The 16,791-nt window shown below is 44.0% G+C and overlaps 1 protein-coding gene across 7 annotated transcripts in view; it reads right to left on the minus strand.

The window, feature by feature from the left end:
• The window catches only part of CYRIA (CYFIP related Rac1 interactor A), a 105,072-nt gene that overhangs the window by 65,136 nt on the left and 23,145 nt on the right, over positions 1 to 16,791 (minus strand). The window contains exon 1 of one of the 7 annotated variants that reach the window (XM_056564230.1): positions 1,074 to 1,143. The exons of the other annotated variants lie outside the window; for them this stretch is intronic. The gene's annotated coding sequence lies outside the window, so the exon portion shown is untranslated. Of the gene's footprint in view, positions 1 to 1,073; positions 1,144 to 16,791 lie in introns of those variants that run through there. 7 annotated transcript variants of the gene reach the window in all.

Below are 16,791 nucleotides of genomic sequence, written 5' to 3' on the forward strand. Positions count from 1 at the left end.
TTTAAGTAGGAGTATTTACCTGGTAGAACACAAGGAAGAAAAAAAATAAATTTGCCAATAGTGAACGTATACAGTGTGACAGCATGAGCAAGCAGAGCAGAGATGCTACCTAAATAGCAGACAACTCGCTTATGTCCAAGAATATCAGGGATGGAGGTTTTCAGTGCAAATTAAGATTAACGGGGTACTCTCGGGGAAATTTAATTTTTTTATTTTTTAGATCAACTGGTGACAGAAAGTTAAAGAGATTTGTAAATGACTTCTATTAAAATCGTAATCCTTCCAGTAATTTTTATGGGCTGTATACTAGAGGAAATGCTTTTCTTTTTGGATTTCTCTTATGTCACGACCACAGTGCTCTCTGCTGACCTCTGCTGTCCATTTTAAGAACTGTACAGAGCAGCATATGTTTGCTATGGGGATTTTCTCCTCCTCTGGATAGTTCTTAAAATGTACAGCAGAGGTCAGCAGAGAACACTGTGGTCATGACATAAGAGAAATCTAAAAAGAAAAACATTTCATCTGTAGTATACAGCCCATAAAATGTATTGGAAGGATTAAGATTTTTTTAATAGAAGTAATTTACAAATCTGTTTAATTTTCTGGCACCAGTTGATAAAAAAAAAATAAAAATAAAAAAAAACAGTTTTCCACAGGAGTACCCCTTTAAGGAAGAGAGAAAAAAAAATAATCAGTCTAGTAATACAATCGAAGTGATCTGGGAAGCCAGGAGCACAGCTTGTTCCCACTGCTTCCGGACATTGCAAATCTAAGTGTAAACCACATATCTATTTGCCTGACCAGTGGTTCCCAACCAGTGTGCCTCCTGCTTCTGCAAAACAACAACTCCCAGCATCCCCCGACAGTCTTTGGCTGTCGGGGGATGCTGGGAGTCGTAGTTTTGCATTAGCCGGATTCACACTGGTTGGGAAACAATGCGCCAGAATTTAATAGAGAAATCGTAAGCTAACAGCACATGACGTCTTATCTCTACGCACCATAATACATCAAGACCAGTTCAGGAGGGAGGGGGCTCCTACCCTGCAACACATGACCCCTGCCCGGCTACTTACCTTCCCCATGGTAAGCAGAGAACTCTGCACCTGCCATATGTGGTCGGTGACAGCCAGGAAGTATCACACTAGCTACTGTCACGACACTGCAGCTCATGCAGCACTTGCCAATACGTACATATAGGCATCCAGCAGCTTAACCCACGGAGCGCCAGGAATTCAATTTCTAGTTACCAAGGAAACTGGATTTCGTCCAGCAATGACCTAAAATCTACCTCAAGCTACCTGTAGATATGTTAAAGAGGCACTCGAATTATTATTATTTTTTTTCCCTTTTCTTTTTTGCTTATACAGTCCAGTACAGGCTATTATTAGAGAATAATATAGAGGATCTGTGTATGCCTTTGTGCTTACCCCTTAAGCTGATGGGGTGTGCATGAGTTTTGGGAACACCACATCATCTCCCAGTTCACTGCCCCATCATGAGAAACCACCCCCTGCCTTTATTTTTATAATTTTTTAGTTTTCTACCTTGATATTGCTCTGTATTTTCTGCTCAGTCAGATTCACAGACTGGGAAGGGGCGTTCCCCAGCTGGAGTGACATCATCTGAAGCCATACAGGAGAGCACTTCCTCCCTCACTACACACAGCCCAGAGCAGTTCAGTGTGAGATGAGCTATGGTTGGCTAAGGCTGCACCCCCCCCCCCCCACCCCCACCCCCCTCAGCACTCCAGACTGCATTTCCTGATTTTGGACTTCTGCCAAGCCAGCAGGAGTACAAAGTCTGTGCAAGAGATAAGGGGAAATGTGCTCTGGACAGGTAGGGAGACACCTAGTGGCATTTTTTTTTTTTACACACAAATAAACATAGATAACGTCATTTATTTTTTTAAACAAAGTACATTAGAAAGATTTTTTTATTTATCATAAGGAGTGCAATAGCTTAAGTTAGTTTTAATGAGAGTGCCCATTTAAAAGGTTTTTTTTGATTGCGAGAGTCGGACCACTGTACGGGGGCTGGCTACTCGCTCGTCCTTGGCGCGCTCAGGCCCCTACCCTTGGAGATGGGCTTCAGTGACGACCCACTTAGCAAATCATCGGCTAATCCAGGAGAACACAGAGGGCCCCAATTTCATTTTCCCAGAGTACCCCTTTAAATAGCTGAGTAAGCTGACCTCATAAGTGGGTTGTGGTGTCAGTTCACACTAAATGCATTTTTTTTTAAATCCATTTTCTTATACAAAGTTATTTTTTTTTTTTTAGATAAATATTGCCTTTCAAATATTTACCGCAATGTTGGGGAAATCACACCAAAAACAGAAAACTGCAGCAAGAAATACAATGTGTGAACACATACTCATCCCATAGGGAGCACAGCAGCAGCAACATACAGATTCACTGCATCAGCAGCAAAGCCTCAGGGTGTGATAGGAGAAGCCCCTTAAAGGGGTACTCCAGTGGATTATTATTATTATTTTTTTTTAATCAACTGGTGCCAAAAAGTTACAGATTTGTAAATTACTTTATTTAAAAATCTTAATCCTTCCAGTACTTAGCTGTTGTGTGCTCCAGAAGGAAGTTCTTTTCTTTTTGAATTTCCTTTCTGCCTGATCACAGTGCTCTCTGCAGACACCTCTGTCCATGTCAGGAACTGTCCAGAGTAGAAGCAAATCCCCATAGCAAACCTATCCCGCTCTGGACAGTTCCTGACATGGACAGAAGTGTCAGCAGAGAGCACTGTGGTCAGACAAAAAAAAAAATTTCAAAAAGAAAAAAACCTCTCTCTGTAGTATACAGCAGCTGATAAGTACTGGAGGGATTAAGATTTTTAAATAAAAGTAACTTACACATCTGTTTAACTTTCTGGCACCAGTTAATAAAAAAAAAAAAAAAAAAAAAAAAAAAAAAATTGTTTTAACCCTTTAACCCCTTAATGACAATTGACATAAATTTAAGTCAGTGCGGTGGTACTTAACACACCATGCCATACATTTATGCTCAGCCATGGCCGAGAGCACCGGTCCGGTGCTCACGTGGCAGGTCCCGGCTGCTATCAGCAGCCAGGGACCCACCGGTAATGGCAGACATTCGCAATTGTGTGGATGTCCGCCATTAACCCCTCAGATGCCGAGATCCATACAGATCATGGCATCTGAGGCAGTGCGGTCGGTACCATGGATGATCGGATTACCCGCTGCGCTGTCGTGGGGATCATCCCAAATGGTGGACTGAGGTCCCCTCACCTGGCTCCTTCAGTCTCCCGGCATCTCCTGCTCTGGTCTGAGATCGAGCAGACCAGAGCAGAAGATCACCGATAATACTGATCAGTGCTATGCCTTATGCATAGCACTGAACAGTATTAGCAATTAAATGATTGTTATAGATAGTCCCCTATGGGGACTATTAAAGTGTTAAAAACAGATTTGGTATACATATTGGATATCGCCATGTGCGCAAGTCTGAAATATCAAAATATATTTTTAATTATCCCATTATCCCGTACTGTGAATGGCATAACGGTTATAAAAAAAAAAAATTTAAATGGCGGTATGAGGGTACAAAAAATGAGCCCTCATACCGCCCCGTAAACAGAAAAAGGAGAAAGTTATAGGTGGTCAAAATAGGGCAATTTCAAACATACTAATTTTGTTAAAATAGTTAGATTTTTTTTTTTTTTTTAAAGCGGTACAATTATAAAAAGACATAACATGGGGATCATTTTAATCGTATTGACCCACAGAACTTTTTATAGCAAAGTATACAGCGTGAAAACAAAAACTTCCAAAATTTGCTAAACTGCAGTTTTCAAATTTTCCCACAGAAATTATATTTTTTTGGTTGCGCCGTACATTTTATGGTAAAATAAGTAATGTTATTACAAAGTGAAATTGGTGACGCAAAAAACAAGCCCTCATATGGGTCTGTGGATGGAAAAAAAAAGAGTTAGGATTTTTAGAAGGCGAAGTGGAAAAAAACGAAAATGCTAATATAAAATTGGCCTGGTCCATAAGGGGTTAAAGGGTACCTTTCATCAAAAAAAAACTTTTGATATATTATAGATTAATGTATGCAGAATAACTTTACAATTGCATGTTATTAAAAAATATGCTTCTTTCTATTACATTTTCCACTTTGAAGAAATGACCACTAGGGGTCTCCCTACCAGTCCTGGCAGCAAGCATTTCAGACTCATGCTGGAGTCCTAAACACTACAAGCTGACAGCCTGCTTTGTTCACAGCCAGAGTGTTTAGGACTCCAGCATGAGTCAGAAATGCTTGCTGACAGGACTGATCGGGAAAAATACAATAGAAAGAAGCATATTTTTCATTAACATGCTATTGGAAAGTTATTCAACATTCATTAATCTAAAATATATAAAAAGTTTATTTCATGAGAGGTACCCTTTAAGGAATGGGAGAAAAGTGGTCAGCAGCCTGTTACACAGAGGTCTCTATCATACACAGCCAAACCAATGGCGCTTCCCAGAGCTCTATATGGCACTAGGATCAATGACACTGATCCTCTGACGTGTATGGCCATACGCTCCAATATTAGACCGCACGACTGGCGTGGCCTAAACTATCAATTACATCTGGCGTTCGTCTTGCAATAACACATGTTCCAGAAGTCACCGCAATTTCATTATGTCAACCGCTAGCAGAACTCATAAGACCAAATGGAGCTGATGCCAGACATATGGAGCATGCGTGACTAACAGAAGACAACCCTTGAGTAACCCTACCACTCTAAAAAGGCATCTACACGTTACAATGACACTATAGTATCCGATATACTTACTGCAGTGAACACATTCACAGACTATTTTTATCGTTCTAATAAATTCAAGAGGATAAATGAAGCAATTTTACAATAGGTCTTAATTAAAAAATTTCCTCCAGTTTCTCCATGGGTCTCCATGGTAACAGACAACAAACTGTGTAGTCAGACCCTGCAGTTACATTTCTCTGTTATCTCTGTTCTGTGGCCCCTATACAGTAGTATTTCCAAACCAGGGTACATCCAGCTGTTGCAAAACTACAACTCCCAGCATGCCCGGACAGCCTTCGGCTGTCCGGGCATGCTGGGAGTTGTAGTTTTGCAACAGCTGGATGCACCCTGGTTGGGAAATACTACTGTATAGGGATCAACCCAACAGCTAGTTATCACCTATCCTAGGATCCAAACAGATAGTCCCTAGAAAAAGTTTTTTAAAGGGTACCTTTCATCAAAAAATATTTTGATATATTATAGATTAATGTATGCAGAATAACTTTCCAATTACATATTATTAAAAAATATGCTTCTTTCTATTTAATTTTCCACTTTGAAAAAATGACTACTATAGGTCTCCCCACCAGTCCTGGCCGCCAGCCTTTTTTTTTTTTATAGATTTCAGACTCATGCTGGAGTCCTAAATCTCAGACTGCAGCCGGGACACAGACAAGATCAGCACTGCTCCCTGCCTGTCAATCAAAAAGGCAGGAGACGTGCTCATAGCACAGCAGGGCATACTCCTGACTCTACCTTACTGCAGGCCCTCATTCATTTTATTATCTGAGCTCCGATCTTTCTTCTCTCTGCACATGCAGTTGTAAACAGAGAGGAGAAGATTCAGAGCTGCCAGCTGAGCTTGTCTGTGTCCCGGCTGCCGGCTGATATTTATGACTCCAGCATGAGTCTGAAATCTACAAAAAGCGCTGGCGGCCAGGACTGGTAAGGAGACCTCTAGTGGTCATTTTTTCAAAGTGGAAAATTAAATAGAAAGAAGCATATTTTTTAACACCATGCAATTGGAAAGTTATTCTGCATACATTAATCTATAAGATATCAAAAGTTTTTTTGATGAAAGGTACCCTTTAATTGTAACCCATTAAAAGGGGTTATCATGGTGGTTACAGGTGCATTACAGCAAGATGGGAAAGAACCAACACTTTTCGAGCTTGACTGGCTCTTTATAACTTGCTGATCCATAGGGATCCAATCTTTGGAACCCCACTGACTGCTGGAACAGGGGTCCTTTGGACCATGACGGAATGAAAGGCAGTACACATGCCTGACCTACTGGAATAATAGACCCTCACAGACCATAAGTCAGAGCCTCATTAAACAGCTAGTTATCAGTATCACCTAGCCTGTGGATAGGGCATAACCCCTTTAGGGTAAGTTTACACGTAACCAATACATTGTGGGTGGCCCGCAGCTGAAATTATGCTTTTGGTTTATGTTGCTACCCATTGCTATGTCGCTATGAACATACACTGCTTACCTTGCTTTATTATTGGGTTTATTATTATTATTTCTTTTAAGTCCCGTTCACATTGCTGTCACGCCCCCTCCCATAGACTTGCATTGCTGGGGCGGGGCAAGATGTCACAAAGGGGCGGAGTCGTGACATCACGATACTCTGGCCCCATAGTCGTTACCTGGCAGACTGAGGCTGCAGCGCTGCGTGCAGCTGCCACAGGTGGGTGCTACATGTGAGATTTCAGGGGTCCCCAGCGGCAGGACCCCCACAATCAGACATCTTATCCATCTTAGCCAACATCAAAAAAACAAAAACACCAACTTTTTTATGGAAAGTGAAGTCCCAATAAGTCACCCTAATGTGTAAGGATGTTAAAAACCCGAGAAGGTTAGTAAGTCTGGGCAATTGTGTAATTTTTAAGCCCAGTTTTATTACAATAAACGCCACAGCCACAAATGTCCAACTATAAACGTATCATGTAAATAAATCCTGGCCAGCTCCGGGGTGACTCTGTAACCGGACACCGAGTCCAGCGTAGAGGAGCCGGCTCAGCGATAAATGATCTGCTGGAGGTATTCAGTGCAGAGCGCTTCTATTGTCTCTGTAACTAGATACATAGAGATCTGTACACAGGAAATTATCATATATCCTTTTTATTGTCAGAGAAAAATTCACAAGCTTACAAAGGGCCGGCAGTGGCGGGTGAAGTCTCACAGCAGATCTCTATCTAGTGGTTCTAGAAGATAAACTAGACATGTCCGGGTAAAAAATGTGCTCAAAAATACAAGGACATGGTAATGCTTCTCAACTTTTGTTCCATTTTGTTAGGCTACATTCACACTGCTGGTTGTCTCCGGCAGTGTGAAGACTGTTCTTTTAGGATCAAGAATGGCCGGAGAAAAAAAATAGTGCTTGCCCAGTCTTTTTCTCCCGCTATCCTATCTTCAAATAATGACGCCCGACGGCCCCGGTAGACTATAATGGGATCCATCGGGACCAGTTATTGGCAGACATGACCCATCAAAATTACAGCAGTCAAACTGAGCAGGCCTTCTGTATGAAATAGGAATTGCAGGAAGGAAGATCGCCACATGTCTGTACGGGGCCCCAGCAGCCCGCGGGAAGGGGAAGTGTTGACCCCTGCACAAAGCGGCAGCTGACACGCCCCCTCATTACAACTCTATGGCAGAGCCGGAGCGCTGCCTTTGGCAATCTCCGGCTCTGCCACAGTGCTGTATTGAGGGTGTGTGTCCATCACCGCTTCGTGCAGTGGTCAACACGCCCCCTTCCCGCGGGCTGCTGGGGCCCCGTACAGGAGATGGCAGGGGGGCCCCAGCAGCCCGCGGGAAGGGGGCGTGTTGACCACTGCACGAAGCGGTGATGGACACACACCCTCAATACCCTTATTCCCTATCCTTAGGTCTGAAGTCCCATGCAAGTCTATGGGACTACTGATACATCTCTTGATCACGCTACTTTTGGGCTGGAAAGCTTTCCCGGGAACTTTAAACGTTCTGTTGACTGTCCTGCATGCAGGATCAAAGAATATTTAGTGTGGAGGACCAGGATGTGAGGAAGAGAGCATCTTTGTTGCTTTTCCTCTGCCACAGGGTTTAGGTAGGAAGACAGGGCAATGCCAGGTACTCCGCTAGTGCGGAATAAAACTTTGGTATTCACGCTGCTGACTGTTTGCTGTGGGTAAATTATGGAAATAACTACTCTGCAGGAGTGCATAGTCTGCAAATGGGAAACACAAAGTTCTAAAACCAATATAGTCTACAGCTGCTCACTGTTTTATAAGGAAGCTGAGGGTATTTTACCCCCTCCATTACTGGCAGAACCATTACCATAACTATATATTTAACCCCTTAAGGACCAGGCCATTTTATACCTTAAGGACCGGAGCGTTTTTTGCAATTCTGACCACTGTCACTTTAAACATTAATAACTCTGGAATGCTTTTAGTTATCATTCTGATTCCGAGATTGTTTTTTCGTGACATATTCTACTTTAACTTAGTGGTAAAATTTTATGGTAACTTGCATCCTTTCTTGTTGAAAAATCCCAAAATTTGATGAAAAAAATGAAAATTTAGCATTTTTCTAGCTTTGAAGCTCTCTGCTTGTAAGGAAAATGGATATTCCAAATATATATTTTTTGGGTTCACATATACAATATTTTGCATCATAAAATTTATGAGTTTTTACTTTTGGAAGACACCATAGGGCTTCAAAGTTCAGCAGCAATTTTGAAATTTTTCACAAAATTTTCAAACTCACTATTTTTCAGGGACCAGTTCAGTTTTGAAGTGGATTTGAAGGGTCTTCATATTAGAAATACCCCATAAAAGACCCCATTATAAAAACTACACCCCCTAAAGTATTCAAAAAAACATTCAGTAAGTGTATTAACCCTTTAGGTGTTTCACAGGAATAGCAGCAAAGTGAAGGAGAAAATTCAAAACCTTCATTTTTTACACTCGCATGTTCTTGTAGACCCAATTTTTGAATTTTTGCAAGGGGTAAAAAGGAGAAAATTTTTACTTGTATTTGAAACCCAATTTCTCTCGAGTAAGCACATACCTCATATGTCTATGTTAATTGTTCGGCGGGCGCAGTAGAGGGCTCAGAAGGGAAGGAGCGACAAATGGTTTTTGGGGGGCATGCCGCATTTAGGAAGCCCCTATGGTGCCAGGACAGCAAAAAAAAAAAAAAAAAAAACACATGGCATACCATTTTGGAAACTAGACCCCTCAGGGAACGTAACAAGGGGTAAAGTGAACCTTAATACCCTACAGGTGATTCACGACTTTTGCATATGTAAAAAAAATATATATTTTTATTTACCTAAAATGCTTGGTTTCCCAAAAATGTTACATTTTTAAAAAGGGTAATAGCAGAAAATACCCCCCAAAATTTGAAGCCCAATTTCTCCCGATACAGAAAACACCTCGCATGGGGGTGAAAAGTGCTCTGCTGGCGCACTACAGGTCTCAGAAGAGAAGGAGTCACATTTGGCTTTTTGAAAGCAAATTTTGCTCTGGGGGCATGCCGCATTTAGGAAGCCCCTATGGTGCCAGAAAAGCAAAAAAAAACCACATGGCATACCATTTTGGAAACTAGACCCCTCGGGGAACGTAACAAGGGGTAATTTGAACCTTAATACCCTACAGGTGTTTCACGACTTTAGCATATGTAAAAAAATATATATTTTTTTTTACCTAAAATGCTTGTTTTCCCAAAAATTTTAAATTTTTTAAAAGGGTAATAGCAGAAAATACCCCCCAAAATTTGAAGCCCAATTTCTCCCGAGTACGGCGATACCCCATATGTGGCCCTAAACTGTTGCCTTGAAATACGACAGGGCTCCAAAGTGAGAGCGCCATGCGCATTTGAGGCCTAAATTAGGGACTTGCATAGGGGTGGACAGCATGTACGGTCTATCAGTGCATGCTGGGAGTTGTAGTTTTGCAACCGCTGGAGGCTCCGTTTTGGAAACAGTGGCGTACCTGACGTTTTTCATTTTTATTGGGGAGGGGAGGGGGGCTGTGTAGGGGTATGTGTATATGTAGTGTTTTTTACTTTTTATTTTATTGTGTTTTAGTGTAGTGTAGTGTTTTTAGGGTACAGTCGCACGGGCGGGGGTTCACAGTAGTTTCTCGCTGGCAGTTTGAGCTGCGGCAGAAATTTTGCCGCACCTCAAACTTGCAGCCGGATACTTACTGTAATCCTCCGCCCATGTGAGTGTACCCTGTACGTTCACATTGGGGGGGGGGGGGGGGACATCCAGCTGTTGCAAAACTACAACTCCCAGCATGTACGGTCTATCAGTGCATGCTGGGAGTTGTAGTTTTGCAACAGCTGGAGGCACACTGGTTGTGAAACACCGAGTTTGGTAACAAACTCAGTGTTTTGCAACCAGTGTGCCTTCAGCTGTTGCAAAAGCTACAACCCCCAGCATGTACGGACAGCGGAAGGGCATGCTGGGTGTTGTAGTTATGCAACAGCTGGAGGCATACTACTTTGGCTGGGGATGCTGGGGATTGTAGTTATGCAACAGCTGGAGACACACTGGTTTGCTACTTAACTCAGTGTGCCTTCAGCTGTTCCAAAACTACAACTCTCAGCAGTCACCGACAGCCAACGGGCATGCTGGGAGTTGTAGTTATGCAACCACCAGATGCACCACTACAACTCCCAGCATGCACTTTAGCTGATTGTGCAAGCTGGGAGTTGTAGTTACACAACAGCTGAAGGTACACTTTTCCATAGAAAGAATGTGCCTCCAGCTGTTGCAAAACTACAAGTCCCAGCATGCCCATAAGGGCATGCTGGGAGTTGTGGTGGTCTGCCTCCTGCTGTTGCATAACTACAGCTCCCAGCATGCCCTTTTTGCATGCTGGGAGCTGTTGCTAAGCAACAGCAGGAGGCTGTCACTCACCTCCAACGATCCTCGCTGCACCAGGTCAGTCCCTCGTCGTCTCCGCCGCTGCTCCTGGGGACCCGATCCCAACAGGGGCGCCGGGGATCGGGGTCCCCAGCACCCGGGGTGCACGTCCCGCTCACGTCCTCCGGAAGAGGGGCGGAGAGGGTTGCGGGAGTGACACCCGCAGCAGGCGCCCTGATTGGTCGGCCGGTAATCCGGCCGACGAATCAGGGCGATCGTGAGGTGGCACCAGTGCCACCTCACCCCTGCTGGCTCTGGCTGTTCAGAGCCGGCTGTTCAGAGACGGCCCCGATCAGCCAATAATTTGCCGCAGATCGCTGGACTGAATTGTCCAGCGATCTGCGGCCATCGCCGATATGGGGGGTCATAATGAACGATTTCAGCAGGCATCGGGCACCGGCTCCGCTCCAGATGGTTGCGGGGGGCCGGTAAAACACATGACGTCATGTGTCCTTAAGGACTCGGAAATGGAGACGTATGAGAACGTCATGTGTCCTTAAGGGGTTAAGGGAAATATATTATTCAAGAATTGTAGCTGGATCTTCTGTGCACTAAACTCAGTTCTTGACCCTCTTGCCCATGAGCAGGCCCTTAGGTATAGTCCCTTTATATACATATTCCCAAATCAAAACAACTTTCAATCCCATATTGAGCAAAATAATAGAAAAAGTGGCACTCACCAATTTGCAGCTTCAGGCTTTATTTGCACATTGTGGGCGTACAGGCAGGTGCCTAGAGCTACGACTGTTTCACACGACTGTGCTTTTTCCTGCTCACGGTGTGAAACTGCTGTAGCTCCAGATAATGCACCAGCCTGTACAAATGCAGATTGGCGAGTGACACATCTTCGAATGCTATATAAAAAAGGTATATGGTTTAGCCGCTCCTATTCTCCCAGTTAGATTACAGATATAGGATGAATAGAAATCTGGTTTATTTCATGACACTTTATTGCCTCATCTGTTTATATTCGCAATAACATGCTTCTGCTTTTACTCTTGAGATAATCTACCAAAAATGTCAGAGGCTCCTATAGAAAAACGACATTATAATTAAATCTTGTCTACTGCGGGAGGGGAAAAAACAAAACAAAAACACACAAAAAAAACACACAACCACTTACCATAAGTACATGCCAAAAGAATAAAAGGTACACTAAATCTGGACGTTTAAATCAATTTCTACGAATTCTAAAATAAGAAGTCTTAAATATACACACTGCTGCATTAAACATCCTCATTGGCTGGATCCGCAATACAGAGCCTAGCCTTTCCTCCATGTCCCTATGATTTAAAGATCTAGCTCCAATTAGCAAAGTTATCCCCTAGGAGAGAACAAGCTAAATCAGGGAGGGGGGGGGGGGGGGGGGGGGGATGCTGGGTTCCAACCAACAGGACCCTTACAGATCGTGAGAATAAAAAAAAAACATACAGAATCAATGGAGTGCTGGCCCCGCGTGCGTGGTATCCAAAGGACAGCCCCAAGCAGCCCCAAACAAGTTCCAAAGATATTCAAGCTGTCTTAAAATTGCTGTTGGGACAAGGCACCCTTCCAATAAGAGAGACCTGGAGCAGTTTGCAAAGGGGGAGTGAGCCAACATGGCGGCTGAGAGGTGTAAGAAAGGGTGTGCAACCAAATATTAAGTTAAGGGTGCCAATAATTTTGTCCAGCCCATTTTTGGAGTTTGTTGTGACATTATGTCCAATTAGCTTTTTTTCCCCTCCCTTTTTTGGTTTAGTTCCAATACACACAAAGGGAATAAACATGTGTATAGCAAAATATGTGTTACTGCAATCCTTTTCTGTGAGAAATACTTCATTTTCTAGAAGAATTTCAGGGGTGCCAACATTTACGGCCATGACTATGATTTCACCAATGGGAGTCAATGACAGACATATGGCAGTAAATGCCTATACAGTCGCTTTCATTAGAGTTAAACATCAGAGAATGCTCCTGATATATACCTTTCAAGGAGTAAACAATGTGATGTGATGTGAACAGAGCCTGAGATAAAAGGACAGCTGTGCCTTATTGTTTCACATGCACTAGCACTGGAAGGGAGGGAAGGGGGAGGAGGTAACCCCCTGGAAAAAATGGATAACTTTTTTTTCCTCTCTTACTAGCAAATAATGCCTTGGTCTCTGAACGGTGTGCCTCCAGCTGTTGCAAAACTACAACTCCCAGCATGCCCGGACAGCCAACGGCTGTCCGGGCATGCTGGGAGTTGTAGTTTTGCAACAGCTGGTGATTCCCAGTATGGAGTCCACCGGTCTAGTGTACATACTGGGAGTTTTTAAGCCAAATGTAGACTCCAAACATGATGTGAACAAGGACGCATTCAGCCAGCTTGCAGCAGCAGTTGTGTGGGAGTAGCCTCTAGGCAGAGCAGTGATGCTCGGTAATACACCATGCTGCTTTTATTCTATGGGCAGGAATAAGAAAAGTACCACCTTTCCAGTGAAATTTTTTTCTTATCAACTGGCTCCAGAAAGTTACAGATTTGTAAATTACTTCTATTGAAAAAAAAAATCTTAATCCTATCAGTACTTTTCATCTGCTGAAGTTGAGTTGTGCTTTTCTGTCTCAGGAACTGTCCGGAGAAGGAGCAAATTCCCATAGCAAATCCCCATAGCAAGCAGAGGTGTCAGCAGAGAGCACTGTTATCAGACAGGAAAGAACAACTCAACTTCAGCAGCTCATAAGTACTGTTAGGATTAAAGGAGATGTCCGGTGCTCAATTTTCTTATTTTATCCGTTCCGGGCTGAAAAAGAAAAGAAAACAAATTTTCTTTTACCTGCTTTTGCTCCCCCGCTGCTTCGGTACAGGCGTTCGGTCCCCGGGCTGTATTCTTCTTACTTCCTGTTAGCCGGGCACGTCACACGGAGCTTCAGCCTATCACCGGCCGCAGCGATGTCCCGCCTCGGCCAGTGATAGGTTGAAGCTCCGTGTGACGTGCCGGGCTAACAGGAAGTAAGAAGAATACAGCCCGGGGACCGAACGCCTGTACCGGAGCACCGGGGTAGCGTAGGCAGGTAAGAGAAAGTGTGTTTTTTTTTTGCAGCCCGAAACGGATACAATAAGAAAAGTGAGCACCGGACATCTCCTTTAAGATTTTTACAAATACATTTGCAAATCTGTTTAACTTTCTGGAGCCAGTTGATATGAAAAAAATAAAAATGTTTTTCAGCGGAATACCCCTTTAAGAGCCAGCATCAGCCATTTTTAAGGTCTATTCACACACAGAATTTCTGCAGAAATCCATGACCCAGCGAGCCCATTCACATGTACGGAACAGGATGTTGAGCTGCAGAAATATCTACGACATATCTTCTGCGTGCGAACATACCCTAGTGTTGTTACCATAGCCAAGGTGCTATACCAGGGGTTTCTCACAGGTTACAGCGCAGGAAAGGTTTTCACACATGACAAGTCACATACAATTACATTCACATCTTTATTCCTGAACCGGTATTTTCTCATAGGTTTGTGTAAAGTGAAGCTTTTGTGGTAAAGGTTAAAAAAACAAACAAACACACACACAGAGAACAAAAAAAATACAACATGTGAAGAGGAAGAATATTTCCTGCCCCCCCCCCCCCCCCCCCCCCTTTTACTGGTAAAAACTGAAGGTGCTTCAGCACTCGCATACAGCTGATCGGCAGAGGTGCTAGGGGGGCTATGTTCACACTGGAGAATTTCGCCGGAAATTCCGCAGCAGCAGAGTCCTACTGATTTCAATGGGATTCTGCTGCACTGCGCACACTGCAGCATTTCTGTGCCAGATGTTTCTGGCATAGAAATCCTGATTCCGGCGTCTGCAAAAAAAAAAAAAAAAAAAAAAAAAAAAAAAAAAAACACATTGAACATGTTCAATGTTTTTGCAGATTCTGCAAGAAAATGCATTGCCGTCTAGCGGCAGTTAGTCAAATGTGTGGACATTCCGCACATTTTTGACCCGTACAAGGCTGGGTTCACACTACGTTTTGTCCCATACGGGAGCGCATACGGCAGGGGGGAGCTAAAAGCTCGCGCTCCCGTATGTGACCGTATGCGCTCCCGTATGCCATTCACTTCAATGAGCCGACCGGAGTGAAACGTTCGGTCCGGTCGGCTCATTTTTGCGCCGTATGCGCTTTTACAACCGGACCTAAAACTGTGGTCAACCACGGTTTTAGGTCCGGTTGTAAAAGCGCATATGGCGCAAAAATGAGCCGACCGGACCGAACGTTTCACTCCGGTCGGCTCATTGAAGTGAATGACATACGGGAGCGCATACGGTCACATACGGGAGCGCGAGCTTTTAGCTCCCTCCTGCCGTATGCGCTCCCGTATGGAACAAAACGTAGTGTGAACCCAGCCTAACCCTGTCTAATACTGACACAGCCTATCCTGAGGTGTTCACGGCTCTAAAGTGCCATTGTATATAGCTAGGCGCAGACACACACACAGTAGCGTAATCCCATTATCTCTGCCTAGAGGGATTCACCATTCCCACAGACAGGGATTCTTTACTGTAAGAGCAATGAGATTATGGAACTCTCTGCCGCATGATGTAGTGATGTCTGACTCAATAAACAAGTTTAAAGGGGCCTGGATGTTTTTGTTTTTTTTTAGAGAAATATAATATTACAGGTCATGGATAGTAGATTCATGGGGATAGAACGTTGATCCAGGGATTTATTCTGATCACCATATTGGGGTTGGGAAGGAATTTTTCCTCTGTCCTAGGGCAATTGGCATCAGCCTCATGTGGGGGGGGGGGGGGGGTCACCTTCCTCTGGATCAACACAGTAGGGTTTCAGGTTGAACTCAATGGACTTTTTTCGACATTACAAACTATGTTACTTGTCGGCACTTTTGGCCATAATGCGGATGCAAAAAAAAAAAAAGGAGTGTCCACATTACACTAGTGTGATCTTACAGCCATGTGAATTTTAAGCTGCTTTGCCCAATGGTAATCACATATGTCTAGCCAAGGCATGTCTGACAAACTGGTTGCTAAGACTATGGTAACATGTTATTTATATGTCAAATAAAAATACTGTATAGGATAGTGATATTAATCCTAATCTACCCCATACAAGTATATAGGGCTTTTAGTGCCTTACTCCACAAGCTCCACTCTCTGCATCTCCTGGTGAATGTATCAGTCTGGCTGGCAAGCCGCACCCTTCCCACATTCCATGCCCCAACTTGAAAATACACGCCCACCCTTTAAAAGGGGTACTACCGTGCTGACAACTTATCCCCTATCTAAAGGATAGGGGATAAGTTGCCTGATCGCGCAGGGTCCCACCACTGGGGACCCGTACGCTCTTGCACGCAGCACCGCGCTCTCATCAGGCCCCGGAGCGAACATCGCTCCGGGTCTGATGACTGCTGATCACGGGGCCGGAGTATCGTGATGTCACGGCTCCGCCCCCATGTGACGTCACGCTCCGCTCCTCAATGTAAGTCTATGGCAGGGGGTGAGACAGCTGTCTCGCCCCCTGCCATAGACTTGCATTGAGGGGCAGAGCGTGACCTCACACGGGCACTGAGCTGGGACGTCATGATCACCGGCCCCGTCATCAGACCCGGAGCGGATGTTCGCTCCAGGGCCTGATGAGAGCGCAGATGAGAGCGCAGTGCTGCTTTAGATAGGCGATAAGTTGTCAGCAAGGTAGTACCCCTTTAAGCCACACTCCTTTAATTTTTAGCTTACAATATCTTTACCACAACGCATCCCTACCTGGTGACGAGATATGAGGATTAGACATGGGGACGGGGCAGCCATGTGAATTTTAAGATGCTTTCCCAAATGGTAATCACACATGTCTAGCCAAGGCATGTCTGACAAACTGGTTGGTTAGCAACTAACCTAGGAGTACTAAGGGCATCAGGAAAAAAAATAAAAAAATAAAAAAGGTAGAATTGGCATCAAATTGAGGTCCAACACGTCCATCTCAGGTAGAACCAATGTTTTCTAACCTATGGCTTTCCAGCTGTTGCAAAACTACAACTCCCACCATGCTCGGCTGTCCGGGCATGGTAGGAATTGTAGCTTTGCAACAGTTGGAGTGCAACAGGTTAGGCACCACTG

The sequence above is a fragment of the Hyla sarda genome, chromosome 3 (assembly GCF_029499605.1).
Source record: "Hyla sarda isolate aHylSar1 chromosome 3, aHylSar1.hap1, whole genome shotgun sequence".
NCBI classification, from domain to species: Eukaryota; Metazoa; Chordata; class Amphibia; order Anura; family Hylidae; genus Hyla; species Hyla sarda.